The sequence below is a fragment of the Hyalella azteca genome, unplaced genomic scaffold (assembly GCF_000764305.2).
Source record: "Hyalella azteca isolate HAZT.00-mixed unplaced genomic scaffold, Hazt_2.0.2 contig15836, whole genome shotgun sequence".
In the NCBI taxonomy this organism is placed as follows: Eukaryota; Metazoa; Arthropoda; class Malacostraca; order Amphipoda; family Hyalellidae; genus Hyalella; species Hyalella azteca.
The window spans coordinates 197,899-214,303 of NW_025945670.1; positions in this window are offsets into that span (position 1 = coordinate 197,899).

The window sequence follows — 16,405 nt, forward strand, 5'->3', positions numbered from 1 at the left end:
CGCGTTCATTCCTGAAACTAGGAAACTTTAAATTTGTTTGATATTCTATACAGGATTTGTGGATACTTCATATACTTACAATTGAAGAAGGAAAATATAAATTTTAAATTTAAGTGCAACAAGTCAAAAAAGACGATGTATAAAATATGAAATAGCCGACTTAACTTTGAACGTAAAGTAATTCGTGTTAAGATAAGAAATTACGAAAACGCTCTCATCATTATAATTGCGACTTGAATTAATTGTATTTGTTCACTAAAGCTCAATAAGCAGAATATTTTATTGCGCAAAGTGTAAAATTAAATCGTTTTATTTTGCTTTTACCGTAACTCTTATTCTTTTATAGAAGCCAAAATCACGAAAAATTTCATTTCGGAAGGTGGAAGCCGCATGAAGCATAATGCTTACGGTAATTCGTTGGATTATAGAAAACTTATCATTCAATCAAAGTCGGCTTTGTTTATTTATTTTTTATTTTTGTGTTGCTCATATTTTTTGTATCTATGTGTTCCGTAAGTAATTTATCCTGTAAATGTTCAATCTTCCTCTGTAAGGAAGGATAGAGTATTGATTGCTCTTTAGGTGCTCTCGAATTTAAAACAAATACCTATTAGGGCAAGGACTGTAACAGCCACCATGGGAGACGGCATTGAGATAAATTTTCGAAGAAAACCCTCAGCCCTCATTGGAAATCATGAGAGTATCATCGGCAGCCACTTGGCCAATGTTTGGCCACCGCAGATTCGCCTTAAATTTCTTTCAGTGTCGCCAAGAGCTGCAAAGAAAAAGTCGCTATTTTTCACCATGTGAAGGGTGGAAAAATCTTCAAAATGAGTTAGGGTCTTTTGTTCCTGCCACACAAACTTTGAGCCGAGTTGGCGGAATCGAAGAGCAAATTATGACGAATTGAGATAAAGTTTGCGCTGTAAAAACCTTCATACGAGCGCAAAAACGCAGAGGGCATCATTCTTAAGGAAGACGCTGCCATAAAGACACGATAGGAGTCCACAGACATTTACTTCTTTAAAGACACGTTTTCTGTCTGTTTATGAGTATTTCAGTCGATTTAAGGCGTTTGGAAGAACAATTAAACGCACTATAAAAATAAGTATTCTTATTCCGCTTGGACTTAATCACAGAACTAAGCATTTTTATCAACATTTTGCTACTGCAGTCTAATGTACACCCTTCAGTTTTGTTGGACGTTTGCAAATTCACTCCTTTCACTCAAATCAAGAACCAACAGGCATACCAATAATTCCCCCACTAACTTCAAGAAAATATTTTATGTTTTAGGCTTAGGGGATATTGAGAACCGCGAGGCTTCGAACAGGCTCATCTATCCTATGAGTTTCTTCACAAATCAGGCTGGACATTTACTCCACTCGTAAATGAGATGACAATCTGAAATTTTCCATGCTTACCCAACTATTTATTTACAAACGGTGTACACTAGCAAAAAATATGTAAACTTTGTATTAAAAGAGTAATTATAAAGGAAATTTCAAGAAACTCTGAATATTAGTATCATTAATTCTGCGACTTTTTCGCTTTTTTCGAAATGTCAACGGGTTTTAATCTTTATTCTTCACTGCATGGTATACTCGGCATTTCTTGATAAGCCTCCTTGTTGTAGATATTACCTACCGTAAACTAGTAATGAACAAGCATGCTCATACGTGCAGTGAAAATCCCTTATATTAACTGTTTCGATGGAGGCTTTGTGGAAGGTATGAGGGGAAAGATATTTCGTAAATTACTGAGCAATCAGTTCACGACGGGCGGCGGTACGGTAAAGGTGAACTCAATGAGGGACGAGAAATAAGACAGCCAGTGGTCGGCCAAGTCCAATCGCTTATAGACGACACTGGCAATTTCTCGGCCACCTGAAAGCAGCCAACTATCTCAAAAAATTTAACTCAGTACTCACTGCAATGAGTGACAGCGAGCGCATTTTCTCGTCGATGAAAACTTGACGTCACGGACGGACGGATCCAGACGGACATGGCGAGCACAATAGTGGATTTTTCCATAAATGAGAAAATGCGCTAAAAAGGGGCTGGCTATATAGGATATCATATTACAAAGAATACAAGCTTGAGGGTAGCGACTGACCGAGCTTAGGACTGATCGAGGATTTCACACGATTGTCGTGAATACCGCGCTCTCAGACTACACAGCACTCTGACTACCAGCCTTAAGGAAATTGAAAAATTTTACGTTGAAATCAATATTTAAATTGTAAATATATAAGCCCGTTTTTCAAATGACAGCTATAGTATATTCATAGATAAGTGTGATTTAATCTCATAATAAAGTTTTATTATATGGCGAGTAGTATAAATACGAGTTAGGTAGGGAATAATTCCAATTCAAAACCCGATTCAAAAAGAAAGACTTAGAGTAAATTTCACGCATTATTTCCTATTGATAGGATAGCAAGTTTACAAGTAAACTAAACCAATACAAGATTACTTTAAAGAGTAAAACTTTTCTTCAGTGGCAAAATGACACCCGCTGTCCATCGGCTACCGTTAATCCAGCTTTGATTTTCATCGGTGTTACCTCCAGCAGAAGTTGTACCCTAGGTTACCCTCTCAGGCGCGGTGTGTGCTATCAGTCTTGCTTAGCGCACAACTTTGAGAGGTCATTCCTCTCACCCTGGCAAGATTCTCCCTCTTACCCTCACAGGATCATCCCTCTCACCCTCACGAGATCATTCCTCTCCACCTCGCAACTCTCTGAGCAAAGTTCAGGACCCCGTAAAAATGCCAACAACGAATGGTTGCTACTTGCTGCCTTGCACCAGAGACATGGTCTCCCACATTGTATGATATCTGCGTATATAAATAGATAAAGCAGTTCTGGTTATTATTTATTTGGTTTCGAGCCTTAAGGACATGATTCATCTACTAACACGCAAAACGGTTAATTAAATATTGTCGGATTGCGGGATTTGTCTTTCACTTCATAGCCATAATGCCTGCAAGAGGCAATGCAAGGGTAATCATTTATTTTAGTTTCTCGTTCTTTCGATCTCTCTCTCTATCTTTCTCATGCAGTCCCCTTTATATTACATGCCAAGTGATATAAAATTTCAACCAGCAGGAACCAAAAAACTGTTGGAATATAGGCGTATCATTTCAACTAATCATTTCAACTAATTCCGCATCCTAGGAAGGCCGAGAGTCACCTACAATGACCTTATGACCTTACCTTATGATGAGTTTAGGACGTCGTAGTCCAAGGTCACGCTGAAGCGCCGCCTTCGTCGTCCTCCGTCTCCGAGTCGTCGTCGGATGTAACGTTGGACGTGTTCCGTCTATTTGCCCTCATTTGGGCCAGCTGATGCAAGATGCTGTTGCTTGTCACTTGCTGAGGGTAGTTTCCCATTACTGGACAGTCCGGGATCTTTCTCAACCACTTGTCCAGTCGTCTCTTGAATGTTGCAAGGGTGAACTCCCCTCNTGTTAAATCTCAAAAGCCCTTTTCTATCTCTGGATCAGAGACATTGATTGAAATTTGGAAATTTTTCTCTTGTCAAGAGAATTCGATAGAAAATTTCAGAATCTCTTCACATGACGCTCCTATCTGGTTTTATTTAGTGCTGCCCCTGTCTCTTATACACATCTAGATGTGTATAAGAGACAGATCCATTCTTCGATTGTGAAAGTTAAGTCCTGCCAGTCCCTCTTGGGGTATAGACCTGGGCAGGGTTTCAATTCCAATTGTCGTTTCCACCATCACTAAGCGATGGTCAGACAGTGAGGTATCTTCAACAATGTTTACCAGAGCGTAAACACTCGTTAATCTCAACAAAATTTTCTTCGAACTTCCTCGTTAAACAAAGATTAACTCCCTCGTTCAGATTAACTTTGAGTTTGATATTAGAGCACCAACTTTTGAGATAAGAGTTTGGTTTCGTTAAATTGACTGTATCATTGCGAGATTCGTCTGATCTATGTGAACCTTGAAGCTGTTTTCCTTGGAAGCAAATAGTAAATTAGTAAGTACTTGAAACATAAGTGTGTATTCCGTAGAGTTTAGGAAATCCTTGCACTTGCCTAGAAGTCGTATATATTGTACAAAATTCCTGTGCAATATAGGAACTTGTTACAAATTAAATCGAGATCTAAAAATTAGACTTCTAAATTCAATGCACTCCAGTACCATAACTACAACATGTTCCAGAATGCTTTAGCCACTCTCTGTACTAGGCTTGGCCAAACTGCCGGCCAGTAAATCTTTAGACGCCGCACTATGCAGACCTGACCACTCGGTATGCACTTGCCTTCAGCTCGTATGACTTCAGCTCAACAGTTTTTACTTGAGCCAACACTCACTTATGCAGACGCTAATACTCGCTTTTTCGCGCCTTGTTCTATTTCTCCGAGTCTTCGGCCCACGTACGGGGAACGGTGGCTTGCAGCCTTTGCGAACAGCACGCGGCGCAGGCTGACTTACTTAGCTTGGCGGTTGGTGTTAGGGGATCTGTGGATCTGTAGAGAGCAGCGATTTTCGCACTCTAAGCCTCTAAGTGAGATTACGGTACCATTCCAGGAGTGCACTTGTTCTCATTCAGTGTAGAACTAGTTTCCGATCATCTGAGCACTTTCCTAATAAATAAGAAGCTACAATTTGTCTTTAATCAATCTCGCTTATACCTGGAATATATGAAAATATATTTAAATTTACATGTTAATTTCATGTCATTGTACAACCTTAATTTTATTTAAATCCTCAGTTTAATTCCATATGCATTTTGCCAACAGACGTGAAGTAAAGCTGAAGTGGAAGATTCCATGAACTGGAGGAGTCTGAGTCGGTAGTACTTTTTCGATCACTTAAATCCGTAGTTGAATAAAGTTTTCTGTGCCTTGATTCTTGATACATTTGGAATAGTCTTGATACATTTCAGTGCATGTATATTCCAATATCTTTAATTTCTTGAAAGTAATTTATTTAGTGGTATTGACTGCGAATTGTGCCTTTTTCGAGTGATTTGTTTCATATTCCAAATTAATTCTGGAGCAATTTCAACGTTTCTATAAGTCAGTCCTGTAACAGCTTCTGCCAATTAATTACTTATTTCTTACTCGCTGTCTTTATAAAATCTTTTACCTCAGCCATTTTCAGATGTGGTTTCCACCTCTCCGCTCAGAATTTGCTATATGTTAGCCTAACCTCTCATATATGAAGCTTTCATTTTGGAGCGAAATTCTTCATCGATTCCTTGATTGATTTCTAAATCAATGAAAAATTTCAGTTTTTTTGCATTTCTAATTTATCATTACAACGCTCGATAAAGTAACAAAATTACCTATTCTAATAAATTTCATTGTATACCTACTGATATTTCGACCTTTTTTCGAAAAGTGCGAACAAAATTCTTACGGTCAATTTCTTCGATTTTATTTCATAAGTTAACCGAAAGAAAGTAAAAAAGAAGCCCCTATGCAACTTTAAATGCAAATTTTTTATCCTCTTGGCATGATAAGTTTTTGATGCGGCTTTTGATTACCGTAAATTACCCCCAGAAAGAGTGGCATTAACAAATGTAAACTTGACAGAGTTTTGACCTTCAAGGCAGAAAACCTGCGCAAATCTTCAACCTCTGGAACCCCAACAGAGTTTTTGCCCACTTAATTGACGAGAAAGAAAACGAATGAAAGCTCTGCATGCATTTGTTTTAAAGATCACAGAACGTTTTATGGTCCGCCTCCGTAAATAGCGATCAAACACCGACAAACCCCATCCCCTAGAACGCCATGATGATGTGATCTGAAGGCACTTGGGCCAGACTCCAGTGTTTGTGAAGGTAAACCTTGCGAAAAGGGTTACGGAGAAGCCGCCTTCTCCAATTCAAAGGATCAAACGCTCGTTCGTCGAATGGAACGAGCTGAATACAAACGTGTTCCGCGGCAACTTTTGCGTTAATACAAGCTTTAGAAAGCTGCTCGACTCCCTCGAACACAACATCTAACCCCATGCAGTGCTAGGGCTCCTCACGCGAGAGATGGAGCGCTGGATTACACGACTGCCAGGGGAGACTTCCTTTGATTAACGATATCTTGCAATATAACAGAATTCCCAGCAGTTCGGTAGTCCTGAGATGCGCGACCATCTGTAATACGGCGAGACTCTTGTTGCCTTTGTCTCTACGTGACATTGGCGCAAATTCGGCGATATCAAACAAAAATTTTATGTTGAGACTTTGATGGCACAAAACGTGAATCGTGAACAGGAAAGGTGGTTGTGACCCTCGGGTGGTTATTTGAAAGGTAATATTTTATTTCAACGACATTCAAACTCTATAATTTTTCGAAAAATTTGTAACACGATGGATCGCTGCTTGATGTTCATGGTATAATATCCAACTGGTTATGACGTGATCGTTACAGTCTAATAAATAATTTCCATCGTTATCTTAGAATATCGCTACATCAAAGAATTTTTTTGAAATAGTAATTATCATTGTTCAATTATTTATTTCATCCCAATCAGAATTTTCGAGATCTCAAGTCACGAATTTAAAAATAAATCCATTTAACAAAAGTGCATTTATAATCACAGTTCTATCGTTTGCCCATATTTCGACGAAAATTCTTTGCATCATTCAAATTTTTATCCTCAAAAATAATATTGAATTAAACTTTGGAGACAGAGCTATGAGTATTGCGAACAATCTTGTCACGCTTGATGCTTGGGTAAGACTGGAGATGGTGTTAAATGTTAACTGTTAATTAACGCATCCAGTGGAGTTACAGGTCCCTCTAAAAATTACATACACATGCGACGTTGCTGGAGGCGCCTCTATTATTTCCTCTATTATTTATATTATTATATTTACTCTATTATTTATATTATCTCTGCAATTAATCCTGTGTACTATATACTGTTCCATTCATTTGCCTAATATATTTTACTCGAACCGCAAAACTATAATGCTGTAATTCTGCACCTACAAGAGCCTTTGATCAGGTAGTTGGCTTATCGCTTTTAGTTTACTTTTGCTGCTATCAATATCAGTTACTTTTTTCGTATATATCTTATAGTTGCTGGTGCTGTAAGATTGTCATAGTTATGGCTGCACGCCGCGTGACGTCAGACGAATTACAGGATTATCAGCGTCATGCCGCGGTGCTCTGAAAGTTGATGGAATGTTGAAACGTAGAGGCAAGTCATGCTGATCCAGGTCACGCTAGCTCAGGTCACGCTGGCCCAAGTCACGCTGACCCAAATCACGTTCTGACCGAAGTCACGCTGACATGTCACGCTGACATAAATCACGCTGACTCAGGTATCGCTGCTAAAGTCACGCTGACCTAAGAAACGTTAAAAAATTCAATGTATACTTCAAATATTAAAATGTCAGTGAACATATGGAATATTGAAACGTCATATAGGAAACCTGCAGTATTAACACGTCAACGCAAATATTAAATAACAACATGACAGTTAAATTTTCAATATTTTTTCACACATGCATAAATTTATTTGGGATACTAATGAAAATATTCACACATAATCGCAAAAAAATTCTTTTAAATGTAACATAATGAATTCAGGAAGTTATTTCTTAAAGCAGGAATTAGCCAATAACTCAATTTAGTTCACGCGAAAGTTCCAAATGATAAAAATACATTACTTCCTGTGAAGTCTTAGGGGTATTATACCCGGCAACATGAGACAAAAAAAAGTTATTTGGCTATGTTATATCTAGACTCGGATTACGTAGCGCATAATAATAAAAATTCAGTATTTCGACATATATATTTGAAGGTTTATAAAACACTTTGAGCCATCCTACCGCAGCCCGTATCACTGAGCGAAGCAAAATCTGAAGTATATATAATGAAAGTATATAATGAAGTATATAGCAAAACTATAGCCACTAGCATTGAAGAAAGAAGTTTATCGCGGCTAAGCAAGCCTGATAGTTGGCGAAGATTGGCTCTACGTTGCAGTGCCGCTGTCTTGTTCATCGACAGCTTTCCAATGTTCCCAGAAATTATCACTTTCTCGGAAGAGCTTCTGCATATAAACAGTTGCATGTATAATGCCGAGGTTGCTTTCCTCCAATCAAAAGCAACGGAAATTAAGATTTAGTCATTAATTATATTGAACGTTATCGTATTGTGCTGATAAAGTCTCGTTAAATGATCTGACTCAAAGTTGTACAGATATACTCTTAAGTGAAATTTCAACTAATGATTAAAGATATAACTTTCCCAATTTCAAAAATATTATAAATTGAAAATAAACTTGAGTAGAAATATTTTAAAAGTAATGCATGGATTAAAAAGCAATACTGAATCGAATTCAAGTTACGCCCAACAATTCAATGCTTAATTCAATGCGCAAAATGCGTAAAAAAAATTTTGAATTACGCAAAAAATTAATTACTCAAAAAGGTTTTGAGTAATTAATTACTCAAAAAGGTTTACCCAGGTTTTCTATAGTTTAATTAAAGTTTACCAGTTCGAGATCACTAAACTGATCAAAGTCAAATTTTGGTTGCTTAGATCTGTTTGGTTTCATAAAAAAAGTTGTTGGTTTAAGTGATAAGTGAGTTTTTAATAAATTTATAATAATTAAATATTATCTGAAATTGTTCCCCCTGAAATTTATAAGAATGCGAACATGGCCCCCTGAGATCGACTATCATGTATATAGTTTCATAGTAATTACACCAACCCGAGCAAATAATTTTGAGAAAAAATGTAGAAAAAAACAACGTTCTTCTTGGAATTAACTTCAAATTTTCTGATCACATGATTAATTCTAATTTCAAAACCTAAATTTTGTCTCTCGAATGTCGACTTCTGAACTCGAAAGTTTAGAGATCTTCACATCCCTTGAACTTTCACAATGAAGTTGAACACTATGAGTGCGAAACTACGCTCTTATTGAAATAAAAATGTCGACATCCCACCAAAAATTTAATCTACCACCCGCGACCGCAACTCTCAGAGAATTGCTAACGCCGAATTCCGCATGCGATTGCAGTTCTACTTAAAGAACTTTCCAATACCGTCATCGATTGAGCAATTATCGTGAAATCAACAGCAATGCCACACACAACACAAACTGAAGTTCCATATCTCTGGTAAAACTTGTTTTCCCACTAAAGTTCGACCCCATTCCACCAAAGTTCGACCAATACAAGTTGAGTTCCAGAAGAGGCCTATGTTGGGTTCGAAATATGGCGGTTTGGATCCGCAGACTAAATGACTTCTTCACGTTTCGCCGCTTCTCCGGCGCTATGATACTGCGTCTATGAAATGCATACGCATTTTACATTGTTTAGAACTTTACAGTTTTATTTTTCATTATCTTATTCATAGCAGCATCAATTGTGTGTGATTACAAGTTAATTTAATATAATTGAGCAGTTTACCGGCATTTCAAATATCGGTTTTTGAAAGAAAACAGGTTTGGGTAACAGCAATCTGTATAACATGGCTTTGAGCGACAACAATGAAAAATTTTTTCATCTAAATTCTAAAATAATTGCCTCTTTGTAAATACATGTTTATAGTTTTTTATTAATTTTAATTCAGATAAATTTTGTTTTCATTTCATGCTCACCATCGTGACTTTGTAGGACCGGTAAATATGTGAGATTAAACGTCGCCCTCTCATTGGATGATCAGGATTTGGATGTGAAGACAGGCCAGTCAGAACCTTGCATCGCTTGCGGAGTTCCATCAATCAACCAATAGGATGTATCCTCATTGCCTGACGTGCAAGTGCGCTAAACTAACACAACATTTGTCCTTCCTTCACAGCTCGATAGAATAGACATTTCCATCGACATGAACATGATTTTGACAGAGAAGTCTGTTCATATTTGCATAGTATTGACTTTGGTATCTTTGTTTCTCTGCTTCTAATCAAGTATCGTCGTTTGATGATGAAAATGACACTTCTTTTGTTCCTTGTGCAATGTCATTATTTGTTTTCTATGAGGCTTCGATGGTGGTCGTGTTTAATTTTATTTGAAATTCTCCCACAACCTTTTGGGTATAGCCACGGTATTCAAATGAAAACCCGGTATTGAATACTCAGTATACACTCGAATTAAATACTCGGTAGCCTCCGTATTCAATTCGAGACTGCAAATCATTTCCCAATTCCAATATAAAAAGTTTCATGTTAAATCTCAAAAGCCCTTTTCTATCTCTGGATCAGAGACATTGATTGAAATTTGGAAATTTTTCTCTTGTCAAGAGAATTCGATAGAAAATTTCAGAATCTCTTCACATGACGCTCCTATCTGGTTTTATTTAGTGCTGCCCTCACTCTTTTTAACGCAGCGTCCCCAGCTTTATGGACGAGGTCTCCTTGAACTTAGATTCTATCGTAAACATTTTTGGCGTCGACGTTGGGCTCAAGCTTTGCATTTTATACGCCGGAGGGCATCGGTCTGAAAGGGTTTCCGAGTAAAATGCATCAGAACACTCACCAAATTTTAGCTCCTAAAACACTAACTGATAAAATTTCAGCGACTAAATGAGCGCCGAAGCCGCATCTATAGCGCCATGTCCGAGCCGAAAATTTCTGGGTGTGTGGGCATGAGCAGAGTCCAAAAAATTTCTTCATGATCCTTATTAGAATGCAGGAGCCGCGTATTATACGTGCTCGTCGCAAGTGAGATATTTTATTTTAAAATTTTGTTGGTGCAATTTATAGCTTCAGTGCTGCAGCAGTGGATACTGCGATGTGAGTCATGATGTATGTTTCTGAATATTAAAAAGCTGTTGAAACTTAAGCAGATGAAATGCGATAAAAAAATCTTTTCACTTGCATGTTGTGCTCTTCAGATTTATTTATCAAAATATATGCCTGATTTCTTTTCTGAAAGGAGACTTACTCAATAATTATGTGGTATTCAAAATTTCGTCTAGCCAATCTTGACTCCCACTATGACAAATACATGAACCCAGAGACGACAATGTGGTGGGAAAAAGACGTTGCATGGGTATTAAATTCACCGCGAATATTCTTCTGGGCAAAATTGCAGAGTTCATTTCTCCAACCACGAACCTTCAATTAACGGCAAGAACGCCTGCTAATTTCTCTAGGGATGAATCTTACGCAATTAAAAATATTGGGTCATTAATTTGCACTTTAATGAATAAATTTTAGGGTCAATTTACTCGAGTGCATCCGTGGAGTGATTATTCACAGACATCTTACAGGATTAATGCAGGACGCTCGACCACCCTGCATGTATAGGGGTACGAAAGAAGTCAATTGAATGCTGCTCGATGCGCTCTTTGTTATATATACCATCGTTCAAACATATCATACGCAACAGGCTATATCTGTCTCTACATGTATAACCAATGTACATTTAAGAGCTTTTAACTCGAGTGAATTTCGGTATTATAGCAAAGAAGTTAGTCAGTGCAGATTAATTGATGAAAGTTGTTTGACTGTTAAAAATATCATAGACTGGAACCCTAAACTTAGAGATGACATCAAATTAGAATCCCCTACAATAACTTCGATAACAATAAGTTTGAGCTTCTAAATTTTTACTGTAATTCAAATGTCAGATGCATCTCTGAGTGAAAAACTCCCTGGCTGAAGCTCACTTTCAAATACTACTCATTTTCATTGTGTTTTTTAATGCATATTTTGGGTCTACAAACGCATAAGATGTTCTCAATTTAAATAATTATGCGGATAATTCCTGACGTAATAATTAAAACTACAATATTACATTTGGGACTCCATGCCTTGGTTAATACAAACGTATTCTTTTTCACTTCTAAATTATCCCGAAATACATACAAAAATAGAGATAAACATAGGAAGCCATTAACTGTGATAAGGAACATGGTATATATGAACAAATATAATATAAAGAATTTATAACGTGAATACAATCTAATCCGGAGGAAAACTTAGTTTAAGACGAATTTATAGTTACAAATCAATGATAATATTTCTAATGCTCTTTGAACTCCGTTTCCTTCAATTTTGTAGCTAATATTCGTGCGCTTCATCCCTCTCGTTTCAATGAATCTGCTGGCTTCACTTTAAGAATAACGCATCCGATTCAACAAGTAATACATGACTTATTTGAGACAAACGATGTTTATATGAATATTAGCTACCACCACTCTCTCACGACTTACAAACTAATTGATGACTCATGCACGGACTTGTGCATCGCAAACCCCCCAAATTAACTAAAACACCAAGTTTTTACTAAAAAAAAATTCAAACTCACACCGCTCTTAAACCTCTTACACTTTATACAAATTATGAAACGCACATACATCCTCAATCAAACACACCCGACACCTCGCATACCACTCTCATCTCACACACTTTACACACTCAACACACGTCGCAGACATTCAACGCACCTCACACACTTCATACTCTTCACTCATCTCACCCTCCACACGCTCCTCAACATCCATCCTTACTCTCTATATATCTCAGTCCTCACAAGTGCTTCAATCCTCCACCTCACAGTTCAACAGACCTCATACCCAAATAAGAATCATTGGTGGGGTATCGATGATTATATATATATATTAATGGCTATGGGTGAAAATTATAGGTGGAGCACCGATGGCGATTCGATGCGGCATCGATGGCGTGTTCGGCCTATGTTCCACCTATAACCTACCGATTGCAACCCTACCCGAAAAACTCTTCTTCCACCAATATGTAGCTACCCATTAGTACCAGTGGCGCATTGATGAGCCCCCGATGGCCACCCTTAAAATTCATCCGATTTATTGAATTTACTGATATTGCTACATCCTATCATATTTCAGAGGGCTATGTATGCAAATACAGTACAAGTAGCAATGTCGGACATATAGCAGGAACAAATCATCAACCATACACATACCTCGTGAGAAATTGACTTGAAGAGAAGTCTCCGCCTGCAGGATTCGAACTCCAATCTCCCTCACGCGAAACCAAGCCTCTACCGCAGAGCCATAGGAGAGGACTTTGCCCTTGAGTCATTTTAAGAAATTTAATTGTAATGACAGAAGTTAGTGCTACCTCCTTGATGATTAGATGGTTCCATTAACATTTTTATATGAATATGCTGCTACTACATTCGAGTAAACAGCCGCTGAAAGAAACTTCGTTTATCCATAGCGAACGATGGTTCAGCTCAGAATAAAGGCTGCGGGTAATGCCTGATAAGTATCGAAGTTTCAAAATGTGAACATTACACCAATTATGACGGCGATTCCATTCGGAAAATTTTCGCCAGTAACATTTTTGCGATCAATAAGAAATTGATTTCACTCGTTGATTTTGAAATGTTAAGCGATAAATACCTTCACCACATGCATCGTGTCATTATTTTTCTCTAGCCTAATCGTTAATCTTTTTCGTATGGAAGATAACGAGACCACCTTATTAGGAACGTAGACTTAAACCCAAGATAATTTGACGGTATAAGCAAATTTCACCTAAATAATTAAATTTCACTATCGAAGTCAGCGATAGAAAACCGAATTTTTACTCGTATCCCTCCTGCGTCAAGAGGATACTTTTCTTACGAGCAAGTTGTCATGAAAGCACATATTTCAAGTATTACATGGTAAAGATCAGTTGGAAAGAAGCTCAACGCTGACGCGGAGCAACCCAACAGGTATGAGGTATGAACGTGACGTGTAGTTAGTTACTCGACTCACTCGGCGCGCTTAGGAGACGCCGAGCCGCTATCGATTGCGCCAACGTAGCTTTTGAGTTTAGAAAATGCGGAAACTTGAGAATATTATAAGAATTATGAATCACACTTATTCGAACCCTTCAATTTAGACTCTGATTCAATAAATTAGTCTCAATTTATCACAATAATTTCAACACAGCAAGTTGGCGCATACGCAAAATTCGCAATAAATTTGCGCAATATATCAGGTGAACATAAAAAATTAGATTCCCAATCATCTTTCGAAAATCTTTATTTTGCAACAAATTTTCCATTGTTCCTCGGACAATTTATATCAGGAGCAGTCCGATACATGCATGCCCAGTGGCATCACTTTGGCTTGAAAATTTTGTGAACTCATTGTTGTCTACCTGTATTACTCGTACCTACCTAATTCACGCTAAATTTCCACTAAATTTGTTTGAATAAAAATATTAAAAGCCAAGCACACAGAAAGTATCATGGTATCGTCTTGATCTCGAATGACCCACAACCCAATTACACCTTCTTACGATGGATAAATTACAGTGGAAAATTCCTTCGGGTACTGTGCAGTTTTGGTAAACGGATATCGGTAGCTTGCAAAAGATATGCCTGCAATGCGCAATCGATGATACAGAACATATAAATCATCGATGATTCATCGATGAATACCACCTATAGTCACCACACTCTTGATGTATTGGTGTTTTACTGTCGATTTTTGGCAGATCTCTCCACCCACCGTCCAGCCACCTGTAATCTACCATCGCCACCTATAATCATTGATGTGCCGCCCTTAATTTTTATTTGGGTACACCTAACATTCACACATGCATCACTCCCGCCTCAACCCCCGCACCTTGAAATTCCCTAATTCCCATATGCCTCACTCACTCTACATACCAAACACTCCTCACACACTCTTCATAACCGACTTATGAGGAGTGTGAGGTATACCTCTTGAGAGGTACCTCGTACCGTACGTTTAGGCCAATCATCAGCAGCCGAGGTCATGGCTCTGGCGGGCGCTCAGGCTGCGAAGCTCCGGCTTTGCCGTGACTGGAGCGAAGCAATCAGCAATAAAGAAGCCTGCGTTGGTCCACCCATGAAATAAACCTTTCGGCCTCCTTTGAGAAATGATAGAGACATTCGAGAGCTCAATACTTGCCGCGCCTGAGGATCCTTGTCGCCATCATAGCAGAATATTTCTCATACTCCAGTTCGCTGAACCGCTGCCGCTATCCACTGTCGAAAAATTGGGTTCGACTCAGGTAGGTCCGATCGTTGCCAGCTTTGGGACACCGGTAACAAAACTGTGAAACTTCATGATTGTATTGCCCCAAAATCACGGTCCATGATGTTATCCAAATTTGGGAGCTTCAAATCCTAGGCCTATGTGCTTTCGAGAGCTCAGAAGACTACGTTGAAATATTAGCGATTGTTTTACTGGCAATGTTATTTTTGCACGGCTTCGTTGTTTTTTTTTTGCAAAGGAGTCTTAAACATAATGAGTTCGCGAGAAAATGTTTGTGTTTGTTGGCAAGGATTACTGCAATGACTCAGTGATGACCTCGGGATGCATTGATGACAATTTTTCATAGTTTAGTATGGCTCCTGTGTGACGCTGCCCTGTTGTCTAATCTTTTCGGAATTAAAACGCGTCTCTCCAGCCCTCCCCTGGTCGCCATCCATTACAGAAACTTTCAGCAAAGTCTCCACACGAGCTCAAGAATTTTCGACGACACTACTACGAACCAAGCGCCGGAGAGAGAGCTTGAAAAATATAAGTCTGCTGGAACCGTAACAAACGCCTTCAAAGTTCCTAAGTGTTGGCTGCAAAGCCTCTGTAGAATTCCCCAACGTGATATACCTGCTTGACATTAGACCAAGTTTTAAGATGCTAAACCTCCTCGGGGTGATGCATATCCTTCGCGGAAACTCCTTCAAAGTCTCGAAGCAAAGCTCTTTGAGTGATGGTGCCTCGCAGCGCATGTGCCAGCCTTGGCGTAGGCATAAAGCGCGCTCCCGGCGACTGCGCTCATCTCCACGACATATTCCGACGGCACTGAACCTTGAGTGCGCGGATAGAAGTCTCGGCTATTTGAGTCTGCTATAGATATTGATGGTTCATTCCCGATGCTTTTAATCGGTTTTTCCTCAGGATTCTAGATTTCCAAAAAAATATCTGTAGAATATTATTCTTATTCTACTAACTTCACAATAGTTTTCAGATTCAATGTGACCATTTTTATACTGAAAATTAAAAGATTTTGGGAGAGGGAAGACCATTCGTTGGTGTAGGTTTTTAAGATTTGAATTTGGAACATGGCGCTTCTCGTGACCACTCACATTCAGTGACGCCACTCACGGTGAATAGAAAACTTTCAGTGCATGGTGCCACTCACTGTGACTAAAAATCACAGTGGCGCCACTCACGGTGACTAGAAAACATTCAGTGGCGCCACTCACGGTGACTAGAAAACATTCAGTGGCGCCACTCACGGTGACTAGAAAACATTTCGTGGCGCCACATATGTGGTTCATCACCACAACAATGTTAGGGGTATATGTGGTTCATCACTACAACAATGTTGGGGGTATATGTGGTTCATCACCACAACAATGTTGGGGGTATATCATTATATGTGGTTCATCACCACAAAATATTGGGGGAATATGTGGTTCATCACCACAACAATGTTGCGGGTATATTGGCTCATCACC